Here is a 12345-nt window from a genome sequence, read left to right on the forward strand (position 1 = left end):
TTATCGCTAATTCCCTCTTTCTCAGGGTGGTTTATGGCTCATGAGCCTTATCATTTTTGACTGTAAGTTCATCAACAGGTTCCACATGTTCTGGGGTGGAGTGGTGTTCCTGTGAGGCCGTTTTATATTTCATTTGTCAAGGCCTGCGTGTTTTCTTAGTTTTGGACCTGGTTTCCAATCCTGTGTAGTTAAGGTGCACTTGAATTCCTTTCATCTACCCTGAACAGGCTTAAATCTCTAATTTCTCATGAGTGATTCTTTTTCCATGCATAGTCCAGAGCAAGTGGCAAGCTTTTGTACTGCTTCCCTCTTGAGAGGAAGGTGGTTTTCTTTTTTTTATTAGTTCCTCCCTTCTCACTTTATATATTAAAATAAGAAAAAAATAAAATATATGTATATGTATATATACACACACACATATACACAGACACACACACATATTTTATATATATATATATATTCTTTATAATTTATATTTTTTTAGACATGGGGGGTCTTGCTGTGTTGCCCAGGCTGGTCTCAAATTCTTGGCCTCAAGAGATCCTCCTGTCTCATCCTCCCAAAGTGCTGAGATTACAGGTGCGAGCCACCATGCCCAGTCTATTATTTATATAAGGTGTTTAATTTCAGCTCCATGTGGTAGATAAATGCCACACTGGAAAGTGGGTATCCTATTCTCATATTTCTACTAGGTCTTCAATTCCTACTCAACATTGTGGGTTTTGAGTTTCTTTTCTGTTTCTGAGGGATTGCCCTTTCTAGCTTTCTGCCCAGCTATGCATTTAAAAATATTTTGTTGGCCAGGCGTGGTGGCTCATGCCTGTAATCCCAGCACTTTGGGAGGCCAACGCGGGTGGATCACCTGAGGTCAGGAGTTCGAGACCAGCCTGGCTGACATGGTGAAACCCTGCCTCTACTAAGAATACAAAAATTAGCTGGGCATGGTGGCATGCGCCTATAATCCCAGCTACTTGGGAGGCTGAGCCAGAAGAATTGCTTGAACCTGGGAGGCAGAGGTTGTGGTGAGCCGAGATTGCGCCATTGTACTCCAGCCTGGGCGACAGAGCAAGTCTCCGTCTCAGAAAAAAAAAAAAAAATTTGTTACATTCCGCCAGGCATAGTGGCCCATGCCTGGAATCTCAGCACTTTGGGTTTTGGGAGTCTGAGGCAGGCAGATCACTTGAGGCCAGGAGTTCGAGAGGCCTGGCCAACGTGGCAAAATCCCATCTTTACTAAAAATACAAAAAATTATAGGTGGTGGCACACACCTATAATTCCAACTACTTGGGAGGCTGAGGCACAAGAATCACTTGAACCCAGGAGGTGGGGGTTGCAGTAAGCTGAGATCGCACCACTGCACTTCAGCCTGGAGGGCACAAAACTCTGTCTCAAAAAGATTGTTACATTTTATTCAGAGCTTATATGTGTTAACATAGAAGGGTGTGGGATGGGGTAGGCTTCCCAAATTAGCTCAGCATGACTTATTGCCTAGAAGTCCTTAAATTCATTTTGTGACCTTTCCCCACAAAATCCTATTTGAATTTTTATTGGAATTACACTGAATCTATACAGTTATTTGGAGAGAATTTACGTATTTAAAATAGTGAGGCCAGGTTTAGTCCTGTAATCCCAGCATTTTGGGAGGTCAGTGTGGGAGGATCACTTGAACCCAGGAGTTCAAGACTCCTGGCTAATTAAAAAAATTAAAAATTAAAAAATTAGCTAGGCATGGTGGAGCATGCCTGTGATCCCAGCTACTCGGGAGGCTGAGGTGGGAGGATCACTCAGGCCTGGGAGGTTGAAGCTGCAGTGAGCCATGATTGTGCCGCTGCATTCCAGCCTGGGTGACAGAGCAAGACCCTATCTCAAAAAGTAAACAAGCAAATAAATAAATAAATAAAATATTGAATTCTCTCATCTATGAATGTGGTGTATATCTTACCATTTATTTAAGATTTCTTTTTACTGTCCTACTGAAATCATGCATTCAAAAGACAGATACTGTGTACTTATTATTAAATTTAGATCTAGGTTTTATATTTTATTCCTGGCTTATTATTATATAATTTCTGGCTTGCTGAATAACCATGAGCAAATTATCTAATCATTATAGTTTTAATTTGGTTGAACTGTTAATTACTATTATTCAACTCAAGTGTTCAGTAAGTACAAAGCAATGAACTTACTGGATAATTAAGTTGTTTAACATTTTCATTTGTAAGTTTAATATCAAGATATTACAGTTCAGAAAGGTAAAATATACATTTATCAAAATTACTCAAGATGCACATAAATAAAACTTTTTGAAACATAAGTAAAAATAGAAACTGCAAAGAGAGGAGTAAACTAAATTAATAAATATGATTTTGTACTTGATGCATGCCAGAATCAGAATTTGTAAAATCACTGATTGAAGGATGGAAATTGGCCGGGTGTTGTGGCTCACACTTGTAATCCCAGCATTTTGGGAGGCTGAGGTGGGCGGATCACCTGAGGTTAGGAGTTCGACACCAGCCTGGCCAACATGATGAAACCCTGTCTCTACTAAAAATACAAAAATTAGCTGGGTATGGTGGTGGGTGCCTGTAATCCCAACTACTTGGGAGGCTGAGGCAGGAGAATAGCTTGAACCCGGGAGGCGGAGGTTGCAGTGAGCCGAGATCACACTACTGTACTCCAGCCTGGGTGACAGAGTAAGACTCTGTCAAAAAAAAAAAAAAAAAAAAAAAAGGAAATTGTGGAACTTTGAGCAGACTTAGGACTGTTGGTAGACAGGGGTGTTCAGTTTTAGGCAACAGACATTAAGTGAGCTGGGTGATCTTCATTGTTAGGGTGTGGTTAAGAGTCAAAGACACAACAGAAACATTAAGTTTCCAAAGAGGCCTTGTAGAGGTGTCAGTGAAAACTCTCTGCCAAAGCCCATCCCCTTTTCTAAACATGAAATCTGTGAAATACCATACAGATCCAACATTAAAGCCTTCTCAACAGTTGTACCAGAAGATGGCAACCACTGTGGTTCTTCTTTCACTACAGTGCCACCATGTAATCAATACATTATTATTGCTTACAGAGCCTTATTGATTTAACTCTATAGCGCTCTTTTCTCATTGGCTCCATTTATTAATATAGACACTTAGAGCTGGAGGGAACTTCAGAGATTTAGAATTTACAAACTAAAGATGTGTATCAGAATCTTTTTGTGGAACATTTTCTTTTCTTTTCTTTTTTTTTTTTTGAGACAGAGTCTTGCTCTGTCGTCCAGGCTGGAGTGCAGTGGTGCGATCTTGGCTCATTGCAACCTCCGCCTTCCGGGTTCAAGCCATTCTTCTGCCTCAGCCTCCCAAGTAGCTGGGATTACAGGAGCCTGCCACCACGCCTGGGGAATTTTTTTTGTATTTTTAGTACAGACGGGGTTTCACCGTGTTAGCCAGGATGGTCTCGATCTCCTGACCTCTTGATCCAGCCACCTTGGCTTCCCAAAGTGCTGGGATTACAGGCGTGAGCCACCACGCCTGGCCAACATTTTCAAAATACACATGACACCTTCTGAATTAGCAGGTCTGGAGTGCGGGTGGGTATGTGTGTTTGGAAGAGTTTCCTAGGTAATCTGACAAAGTGTTCTGGTTAGGAATTATTTCTCTAGTCTAACCCCTTAATTGTGTAGAGGAGAGACTTTACTTGGAAGAAAAATACTTCTAATTTAAGATTGCCTTCATTAACATAGGTAGTTAGAAAATTTAGGCCTTAATGATTCAATTTCTCCAGTTCTTTCTGAGCTCCTATTTCACCACCATCAAGCTGTAATTTTGTTTCTGACTTAAGGACTTGGGGTTTAGGTAGACCTCTATTTTCAAAACAAATCTCTTTATTTCTATAATGTGATGAATGAACAATGCTCTACAGTTTTGGGTTTAGGAATTGTGACAAGCTCTTTAATTATAATAATTCAAGTTAGTTGTAAACAGATGCAGCAGGGAGACAGCAGACAGACCCACTGGGCCCAATGCTGGAAACCATTCTGAAGTTTTTCAGTGTCTATGGGGCAAAGACTTAGCTCTAGCTGGAAAAATATATATATAGATATATTTTTTGACAGAGTTTCGCTCTTGTTGCCCAAGCTGGAGTGCAATGGTGCAATCTTGGCTCACCGCAACCTCTGCCTCCTGGGTTCAAGCGACGTTCCTGCCTCAGCCTCCCGAGTAGCTGGGATTACAGTCGTGTGCCACCATGCCCGGCTAATTTTGTATTTTTAGTAGAGACGGGGTTTCTCCATGTTTGTCAGGCTGGTCTCGAACTGCCGACCTCAGGTGATCCGCCCACCTCAGCCTCCCAAAGTGCTGGGATTACAGGCGTGAGCCACCGCACCTGGCCAGGAAATAATTTTTCTAGATCGACGAAGTTTATTTTACATTAATGTATATCTGAAGTAGTGAATGGCATGTACAATTTATAACCTGGCATCATCTCCCACCCTGGACACATTTAATGACTTTTCAAGTCAGATTTTGGAAATATGGTTAACCAGACTTGGGGTTTCTGCAAATATAGGTTTACTTTTTCAGATGGGTAAAGCAGGCTTCTGTAGACAATTGGAAAGCAAGAATGTCTGTCCTTTCCTCACATTGAATATTAGGAAGAAACCCCACAGAGAATCTTAGCATTCGTGGAAAAGAAAAGAGTAGAGTTAACTTTAATCTTAGTTCGGACCATTCACTTTAGTTTATTAGTAGCTAACCAGGCTCTTTTTCACATTGGGCCCCACATTCAGCTTCCTTAACTACACTGATTGAGACAGGGCCACCCAGGTTGAAGTGCAATGGTTCACTCATAGCTCATTGCAGCTTTGAACTCCTGGGGTTAAGTGATCTCGCCTCAGCCTCCTGAGTAGCTGTCACTACAGGTATGCACCACCCATGCCTAGCTATTTTTTAATTTTTTATAGAGATTGGGTCTTGCTATATTGGCCAGCTGGTCTAAAACTCATGGCCTTAAGTGATCCTCCTACATCAGCCTCCCAAACTGCTAGAATTACAGGAATGACCTACCATGCCCAGCCCAGATCAAGATGTTTACTAACATTGGATCTAAATAGAGTGTCTTGACTTTAAGTGACTTGCTTCATAATCTACCTTTTGTTAGAACGGATTAGGGAGTCATATATCTAATTTCATATTTTCCTTTATCAGACAAGAGCTTATACTATTATCTTTCCATGTTATATAAAACCAAGTGTTTCTTTTTCTTTGAAGATCAGCCTAATGATCAGGAATAAATAAGAGTCCCCATATCTCATCAACTGGTTGGACAGAATGACTTTAGTTCACATTAAGAGTACGGGCTGATTCCTATAAGGAAAAAGTATAATGCTACATTATTGCTTTGTAGAATTTAGAATTCCCTCAACCCTATAAGAAAGGGGACAAATACAAGTATAGAGAAATAAATAACAAAAAGATTGTGTATCAAAACATAGTAAAGCACAGTCAGGTCTAGAATGAACAGAAAACTTTTGCTTTGGCGAGAAAAGCTGTTCCTAGATGTTGGTGTAAGATTCTTTGGCGCAAGCCAAACAACATACTATAATTCCTTGAACAAAGTGAGATTTTCTGCTTCTGTGACTATTAAGAAAGCACAATAAAAAAAAGCAACAAAACAAAACAAATGCCAACCAAGAAATAATTATTTTTGTATGGTTTTTTGAAATTAAGACTTTTTTTTTGGAGACGGAGTCTCGCTCTGTTGCCCAGGCTGGAGTGCAGTGGTGCAATCATGGCTCACTGCAACCTCCGCCTCCTGGGTTCAAGTGATTCTCCTGCCTCAGCCTCCTGAGTAGCTGGGGCTACAGGCGCATGCCACCATGCCTGGCTAATTTTTGTATTTTTAGTAAAGGTGGGTTTTCACTATGTTGGCCAGGCTGGTCTTGAACTCCTGACCTTGTGATCCACCTGCCTTGGCCTCCCAAAGTGTTGCGATTACAGGTGTGAGCTATCACACCCGGCCTTTTTTTTTTTTTTTTTTTTTTTGAAATGGAGCCTCGTTCTGTTGTCCAGGCTGGAGTGCAATGGCAAATTCTCAGCTCACTGCAACCTCTGCCTCCCGGGTTCAAGAGATTCTCCTGCCTCAGCCTCCTGAGTAGATGGGATTACAGGCACCTGCCACCAAGCCCAGCTAATTTTTTGTATATTTAGTAGAGACAGGGTTTCACCATGTTGGCCAGGCTGGTGTCGAACTCCTGACCTCAGGTGATCCGCCCACTTCGGCCTCTCAAAGTGCTGGGATTACAGGTGAGCCACTGCGCCCAGTCTAGTTGTTGCATTTTTAAGAGAAAATATTTTGACTTTAGTATTGCTAATGCAGTAAAGAGTCCTGAACGCTCTCATAAATTCATGTAAATTAGGATTGTAGGTCTTATAAGGCCAGATAGGACCTCAAAAATCATCTAGTCTCACCCATTCCATATTTTACAAATGAGGAAACTGATGTGACCTGCCAGGGTCATCAGTTAGCTGGTGGTGGAACAATGGGTATTGCGGGAGGTTCTTGATTCTTAGTGACATTCTCTTTAACTTCTTTTGGCTTATGATTTAAAAATTAAGTACTACATAAACTGTTGTGTATTCAATCAGAGGGGGTCAATATTCAGTTTTTTTATGTTTTAGAAATATAAGGTATGGTAGTTATGCTGTTCTCTGAATATGTTCTGGCTTTCTGTCTTCTTGTTTTTTGTTTTTGGTTTTTTGAGGGTCGAGGTCTCACTCTGTTGCCCAGGCTGGAGTGCGGTGGAGCAATCATAGCTCACTGCAGCCTTGAACTCGGGCTCAAGCCGTGCCTGGCTAATTTTTAAATTTTTGTAGAGACAAGGGTCTTGCTGTGTTGCCTGGGCTAATCTCAAAGTCCTGGCCTCAAGCAGTCTTCCCGCCTCGGCCTCCCAAAGTGCTGTGATTACAGGCATGAGCCCCTACACCCAGCCACTGCTTTCTGGTATTGCATTTACTGACCCCATGTGGTTGGATGGGATGTTGTGATCAGTTTGACCAATGATTTGCAAGCAGAATTGTATGTCACCTCTAATTTATTTTTTGTTTTTTAAATTGACAAAAATTATATGTAGTTGTGGTACACAACATGACGTTTTGATATATGTATATATTGTGGGATGGCTAAATCAAGGTAATTAATGTATACTGAGTAGGGGTTCTTAATCCAAGAAGCTTTCTGGGGATTTGTCTCTGAGTGTTTACTTGCAGCAGCATACCTGTTGAGCCAGCACGGACATTTGGCATGAGTGAGAAAGCCCTTTTTGTTTTAACCCACTGGGATTTTGGGGTTATTTGTAACCTCAGATTACAAACCTGTAAAGAGTGTTTTCTTAAAAGGAAGCCAATGCTTCTAATTTAGGCCGTGGCATTAAAGGGAAATGAATTTAGGCAACACATTTGGCAATTTAGGGCAAAAAAAGTGATATGAAAATTTTTTGCTTATTGAGGGTATATATATATATATTTTTTTTTTTTTGAGGAGGGAATGTTTCTGTACTATTATCTTTATTCTCCACTTCAGTTTTTTTTTAAAGTCTCCTGTGGTAGTAAACTATGCATGGAATTACTGTCAAAATCAATCTCAAAATTAAAATTACAACCAGGATTCAGTAAATTAAACTAAGAGTCAAGGAATCTGGGTCCTGGTTTTCATCTTGCCACTGCATGACCTTCAGTCTGTCTGGGTCTCAGGACACTCACTTATCTATAAATAGGTGTTGAAACAAATCATCTTGAATATCTTTCTAGCTCTGTTAATCTGTAATTCCAGGAAATCAAAGTAACATGCTGCTAGCTATTTTAGGTTAGGGATCTTAAACACAATTTTAAAATATAAGAACTAGGTCTAAAGGTATCTTGGTATACCAATTTAAAGAGTAATGAATACTTGGATTCATCTGAAACTTGAACTGTCCTGAAACATGATATTTTGTACTTTCAGGGTCCTATTTCTTCAGTGAGTACTAACCATGATTTTTAAAAATGTACTTTCACTGGGCACGGTGGCTCATGCCTGTAATCCCAGCATTTTGGGAGGCCGAGGCGGGTGGATCATGAGATCAGGAGATCGAGACCATCCTGGCTAACATGGTGAAACCCTGTCTCTACTAAAAATACAAAAATTCCCCGGGCGTGGTGGCACGTGCCTGTAGTCCCAGCTACTCAGGAGGCTGAGGCAGGAGAATTGCTTGAACCCAGGAGGTGGAGGTTGCAGTGAGCCGAGATCGTGTCACTGCACTCCAGCCTGGATGACAGAGTGAGACTCTGTCTCAAAAAAAAAAAAAGTATTTTCCAGGTTTTTCTGATATTTAAATGTATTTTTCTTGTATTTAAGAATGAATTGTTTCTTTTTAGTATTCAGAAAATGTTTCCCAAGGATGTCGTGGAACTGTGCCTGTTTTGTTTAACTTGCTTTTTTAGTCTCACCAACATTTCTTGTAGAGATGTGGTTGAGATTTTTCAACTTTATCTAAACTTACCTTACTCTTTCTGAGTTCTAAGACTTTGGAAAAATATTGACAGGCTCAACATTAGCCTCTCTCTCTCTCTCTTTTTTTTCTTTTGAGACAGAGTCTCACTCTGTCACCCAGGCTGGAGTACAGTGGCACCATCATGGCTCACTGAAGGCTTGACCTTCCAAGCTCAAGTAATCCTTCCACCTCAGCCTCTGGAGCAGCTGGGACTACAGGTACATGCTGCCACACCCAGCTAATTTTTTGTATTTTTTGTAGAGATGAATTTTTGCCATGTTGCCCAGGCTGGTCTCAAACTCCTGGATTCAAGCAATCCACCAGCCTCTGCCTCCCAAAGTGCTGGGATTACAGGCGTAAGCCACTGTGCCTGGCCAGCCTCTTTTCTTGATGGAAGTCCAAAAATGGCTGCATTTAAAGGTTCAGCTATCAAATATTTTGGAATGTTTTGTTTGCAAGTCAATTTTGGCTAGAAGGCTCAAGTGACAAAACCATTAGGATCAATTGTCACGTGTCCTAATGGTAAAAGTGGTATCGCTGGTTTCTTGCTCTGGCTTTTTGACTTCTGTCTTCTTAGAACCAAAAGTAAGCTGGCCACAGAGCCACAAAGCCATAGCCCCTGGCCGAAAGGTGCCCATCTTAATTATTTTAATTTCATTGTTAACAAATTGGTAAAGGGACTAGATGATCTATGAAAGCCAGTCCAGTTGTTTGATTTTTTGTAAACACTCTTCTGGATTGTTCATTTTTTACTTATCAATTTTTTATATTGCAGTTCACTACTAGAGTTAGTGTTGTAGCATCATACTCTTTATCAGAGATACTAGATGATGAGGAGTGTTGCTCATAATGATTGTCATTACTCTTGATTGTAAAGTATACTTTTCACAGAATCAGAAACTACCTGAAAATATAAACCTATTCAATTATACTGAGCCTTGTTTTAAATCAATGGCAAATAAAATGCTGTTTATATAAAATTCAATTTTTTTTTTTTTTTTTGAGATGGAGTCTCGCTCTGTCGCCCAGGCTGGAGTGCAGTGGCGCGATCCTGGCTCACTGCAAGCTCCGCCTCCCAGGTTCACGCCATTCTCCTGCCTCAGCTTCCTGAGTAGCTGGGACTACAGGCACGTGCCACCACACCCGGCTAATTTTTTGTATTTTTAGTAGAGATGGGGTTTCACTGTGTTAGCCAGGATGGTCTTAATCTCCTGACCTCGTGATCTACCCGCCTTGGCCTCCCAAAGTGCTGGGATTACAGGCGTGAGCCACTGTGCCTGGCCTATAAAATTCAATTTTTAAGAAAGCAGAGGTGTGACATTTTGACTGGTATTACTTATTTTGCATTCCTTTTTTTATTCATGTTTTTTTTTTTTTCCGAGATGGATGGAGTCTCACTCTTGTTACCCAGGCTGGAGTGCAATGTCGCAATCTCAGCTCACTGCAACCTCTGCCTCCAGGGTTCAACCGATTCTTCTGCCTCAGCTTGGATTACAGGTGCCTGCCACCATGCCCAGCTAATTTTTTGTAATTTTAGTAGACACAGGGTTTCACCATGTTGGCCAGGCTGTTCTTGAACTCCTGACCTCAGGTGATCCACCCACCTCAGCCTCCCAAAGTGCTGGGATTACAGGCGTGAGCCACTGCGTCTGCCCTCTTTTGCATTCCTGAAACATTATTTTCATTTTCTGCTTCATCTGAATCTTCATCCACCCTGCCCACTCCCCCCCCTTTTTTTAAGAGGCAGATTCTTGTTCTGTCACCCAGGCTGGAGTGTAGTGGTGCCATCATAGCTCACTGTAGCCTTGAACTCCTGGGCTCAAGGGATCCTCCTGCCTCAGCCTTCCGGGTAGTTGGGACTGCAGGTGCATGCCACTACACCTGGCCATTTTTTTTTTTTTTTTTTTTCATATTTTTGTAGAGATGAGGTTTTGCTATGCTGCCCAGGCTACTATCAAACTCCTGGCCTCAAGCGAGCCTCCTGCCCTGGCCTCTCAAAGCTCTGAGATAACAGGTGTGAGCTACCACACCCAGTCAGAATCTTAAATGCAAAGGTAGTTTTCTTTTTTTTTTTTTTTTTTTTTTTTTTGAGACGGAGTCTCGCTCTGTCACCCAGGCTGGAGTGCAGTGGCGCGATCTCGGCTCACTGCAAGCTCCGCCTCCCGGGTTCATGCCATTCTCCTGCCTCAGCCTCCCAAGTAGCTGGGACTACAGGCTCCTGCCACCACGCCCGGCTAATTTTTTTATATTTTTAGTAGAGACGGGGTTTCACCGTGTTAGCCAGGATGGTCTCGATCTCCTGACCTCGTGATCCACCCGCCTCAGCCTCCCAAAGTGCTGGGATTACAGGCGTGAGCCACCGCGCCCGGCCACAAAGGTAGTTTTCTTACCCAAAGAAAGAAAAATAACCTAACATGAATACAAACATTACTCAGTCATAGGAATTCTTATTAAAAATCCTATGTACAAGAGCACCATTCAGTGCCTTAAAAAGCTGGAAATGGTTATCTTAGAGATATAATCTTATCATCTTAGACTAGTAATCCTCCCTGCTCTTAAATATTGGCTAATATATTTAAATTATTTATTTCCATAGGTTTTTGGAGAACAGGTGGTATTTGGTTACATGAGTAAGTTCTTTAGTCATGATTTGTGAGATACTGGTGCACCCATCACCTGAGCAGTATACAGTGAACCCAATTTGTAGTCTTTTATCCCTCACTCCACTCCCACCCTTTCCTTTGAGTCCCCAGAGTCCATTGTACCATTCTTATGCCTTTGCATTTTCATAGCTCAGCTCCTACTTATGCGTGAGAACACTCGATCTTTGAAAATATGGAATCCTTCACGAATTTGTGTGTCATCCTTGTGCAGGGGCCATGCTAATCTCCTCTGTATTGTTCCAATTTTAGTATGTGTGCTGCTGAAGCAAGCATGCTAGTGTAGTATAGTGCAGTGTTGGAGAAGATGATTCAGAGTCTCCAGATTTCAGTTGACTTTGAAGAATGCACAAACCCCCAAGGCCAAGGTAATGTGCTGGAAGCCTTCTGTGTATTTGCTAACCACGATCTTGGGGTCTCTGGATAGGTATGAGAGATATGTGGGGTGAGGTATTTGGCTGACTCATCTATGCCACCACACTCAGACAGCACTCAACTGAGCGAGACCAGAATCTGCATGTCGCAACTTGGGTGTCTTAATTGCCAAGGAGTGTGAATGGGGTGGAATGCAATAATGGAGGATGCCCTGAAAAATGGTCCGATTTGATGGTATGCGAGATATGTGCATTTTGCATGATTATTTTCAGCAGAACACTTGCTGCTTTAGACATTTATTTTTAGCCTTCTAAAAGCAAGTAATGTTGTTTGCTTGATTTGTTATATTCATTTCTCAGACGATTATTCAGGTTCAGTGAATAATATTAAGAAAATCCTAATAATTATATTATTCTGGGCTTTTAGTTAATAGACCCATAAGATTTCTCTTAGCTCAGCAACTACTCACAAAGGGAATCAACTATATTCCTATAGTACTCAAGATTTGAGGTAAGTACAGGTATTTTTCATTCACATTTGGGAGTTTCATTTGTTTGTTTTGGTTTTTTTTTGAAATGGAGACTCGCTCTGTCACCTCACTGGAGTGCAGTGGTGTGATCTCGGCTCACTGCAACCTCTGCCTCCTGGGTTCAAGCGATTCCTCTGCCTCAGCCTCCTGAGTAGCTGGGACTACAGGCGTGCACCACCATGCCTGGCTAATTTTTTGTATTTCAGTAGAGACGGGGGTTTCACCATGTTGGCCAGGGTGGTCTCGATCTCCTGACCTCATGATCTGCCCCC

The 12345-nt window shown here is 41.7% G+C and overlaps 1 protein-coding gene and 1 non-coding gene across 2 annotated transcripts in view; one reads left to right on the top strand and one right to left on the bottom strand.

The window, feature by feature from the left end:
* The window catches only part of RNF144B (ring finger protein 144B), a 192083-nt gene that overhangs the window by 18265 nt on the left and 161473 nt on the right, over positions 1-12345 (top strand). The window lies entirely within an intron of this gene.
* Positions 11339-11441, bottom strand: LOC129039665 (U6 spliceosomal RNA). The gene has a single exon (XR_008503388.1). It is a non-coding gene; the product is annotated as a U6 spliceosomal RNA (small nuclear RNA).

This window comes from Pongo pygmaeus, chromosome 5, assembly GCF_028885625.2.
Source record: "Pongo pygmaeus isolate AG05252 chromosome 5, NHGRI_mPonPyg2-v2.0_pri, whole genome shotgun sequence".
Lineage (NCBI taxonomy): Eukaryota > Metazoa > Chordata > Mammalia > Primates > Hominidae > Pongo > Pongo pygmaeus.